The sequence below is a fragment of the Camellia sinensis genome, chromosome 2, assembly GCF_055761805.1.
Source record: "Camellia sinensis isolate YWXY chromosome 2, ASM5576180v1, whole genome shotgun sequence".
Lineage (NCBI taxonomy): Eukaryota > Viridiplantae > Streptophyta > Magnoliopsida > Ericales > Theaceae > Camellia > Camellia sinensis.
This window is the reverse complement of record NC_138962.1, coordinates 151036910-151039302: the sequence shown is the minus strand read 5'-3', so window position 1 is coordinate 151039302 and position 2393 is coordinate 151036910. Positions and strand designations below refer to the sequence as shown.

Here is a 2393-nt window from a genome sequence, read left to right as displayed (position 1 = left end):
CAATATACCCTAACTAAAAAAAATTAATAGCTAAATATTGTACTTTTGTTGACTAATATAATTTTTGGTCGCCATTTCCATAATTTTTTTTTAGTCGCTAAATTTAACTACTAAAAGTGCAATTTGTTGTAGTGTTAACATGCATTGTCTTCATACATAACACAACCAATCAATTACATAAACAAAAAACTAAAGTTGTCTCTTTATAATTTGTTCTCATTTGAATGAAGCAAATTTTCATTTAATCTTTGCAGAATAAATTAAATAATACTAATTTGGTTTGTATCTTATACATTTTCTTGTAGGATTTCCAATTATATTCTCAGTCTCATGCCAGCAAAATTAGATTTTCTATAGATTCATCATGTATCTTTTTTTAATATGTGTATATATTTTGCAAATATTGTACTGTTTATTAAAATATTTGTATATATTTTCAATTTGGTTGAAATTATTGTTAATCGTACTTTTCAATTCTAATTTGTTTTCATATATCTTTCTCACAATATTATTTTGATAACTTTTTTCGGGTGTGTCTGGCTTGTAATATATACTAAAATAGATGCAACATAAGAAAAAATTAAAATAAAAGAAGAAGATGAAGAAGAAGAAGAAGAAAAAAGCCATAAGCCAATTGATCACATTAACCCCCACATTGATCAGGAAATACAAAAAAGAGTCCAAAACGAAAATGCAAAGCAGATTTATTTTTGGAGGAAGATGAAGGGTAACTGTTTATTTTATGCTCTCAAACCAGTTTGAGAAGAAAGGAGGTTACCTAGAATAATTTATTTAAGGGTGAGATGTGGGGTTTAGGCAGTTACAGCAGTTTCAGAGTATGAACAATTCGTTATTATCGCAGTCCTCGGCTGAAGCAATATTGCTTTTGTCGAGAAGAATTGCTATCATGGTATAGCGAATGAGTGTAGTAAAGTTGTTTATTATGAGGATCTGGTAATTGTCATCTTTAAGCTGAACGCTATTAGTGAAGTTTTCTCCATCTTTCGAAAGCTGAATCTGCTTGGACATAAACCCCCATTCGTTCTCCATGCTCACTATCAAACCTTTTGGTGTAAAAGTGTTTCCACCGGTTATGCTTTTACGGACTTGTTCCTCAATGTATTTGAACCTTGCCGCTTCCGAGACCATCTGAATGACCACAAGAATCGGTTCGGCTACACTTCCACCGTACCACAACCTTGTGGTCGCGTTAGCTAGGGGACCTGGTCCCAGAGGGAGCTTGTCCCTCGTCGTTGACTGCTTCTCAAGGCTATCATAGTTGCTGGTGTAGGTTAAGTTGGTTTTTTGGGTGCCGTTGAATAAATTGTTGAGTTCAAGTGTCGTAGCGCCTTTGAAAAAGTAGGATTTGTTATTTGCACCACTAAAAGCCACCACATAAAGGTTCACCACATCTATTGCCAACGTGACGGTGTCGCCATTGATGAGACGGACCAGAACAAACCGGTTCCCGACCAGTACTTTACTTTCGGGGTTCAGCACTGGTAGACCATTTACTGTTTGGGTTCCCCGTGAAACGATTTCTCGCAGTGCCCCTATGAAGTCTCTGTATGTGGCCACGGTGGCACCTGCCACATTGAAGGAGATGGAGGAATAGGCCTGGACGTTGCCTTGGATTCCAAGGCTGAAAATTGCGAGAACAATGTATAATATTGCTGCTGCCACTCTCATCTTGCTACGGTTGCTAGTTGCTATGAGGATATATATTCATATATATATATACTAGCGGTTGGGCACACACGATGTGTGTGCAAATTAAATAAAGAGGAATAAAAGAAAATAATAATGAAATTAATATTATAATGTGTACTTAGCTTAAGTGGTATGAGTCTTCATACTTAAACCCATGGTCTAACTTTTTTTTAAAAAAATAAAAAAGAAGACTGCCACATGGCATGAGGAGAGTAAAGCAAGTTTCAGGACACCATATTATGTGTTCACTTTATAATAGTATAGATAGATAGATATATATATGGCCAACTCGAGGAACTCGAGGCCAACCCAATCATTGCTATGTTCAGGCCAGAAGCCCTCATTGTTCACGTGGCCTCATTGTTCACGTGGCGTCATTTATATATTTTAATTTTATGAACCTAATATTATTAATAATTCAAAGAGTAAAGATATTATAAATAAAAAAATGATACAAACACTACAAGAAATTAGTCTTTTTGGGACTAATATTTAGGGACTAATTAAATTTAGTCACTAAAAATAATCTTTTAGAGACAAATTTAAACATATAATAATTTACTTATAAGATTGTAAAAATGACTATTAATATTCTCACTTAATATTTACATAATTTTTTTTTACCAATAAATTTGGTTGCTAATATATTATTAACATCTTTGGAGACCAAATATTTTTGTCAT

General features: G+C 33.8%; 1 pseudogene; it reads right to left on the bottom strand.

Moving 5' to 3' along the window:
* Positions 1–831: 831 nt before the first annotated feature.
* Positions 832–1689, bottom strand: LOC145819147 (nigrin b pseudogene; annotated as a pseudogene).
* Positions 1690–2393: the final 704 nt, after the last annotated feature.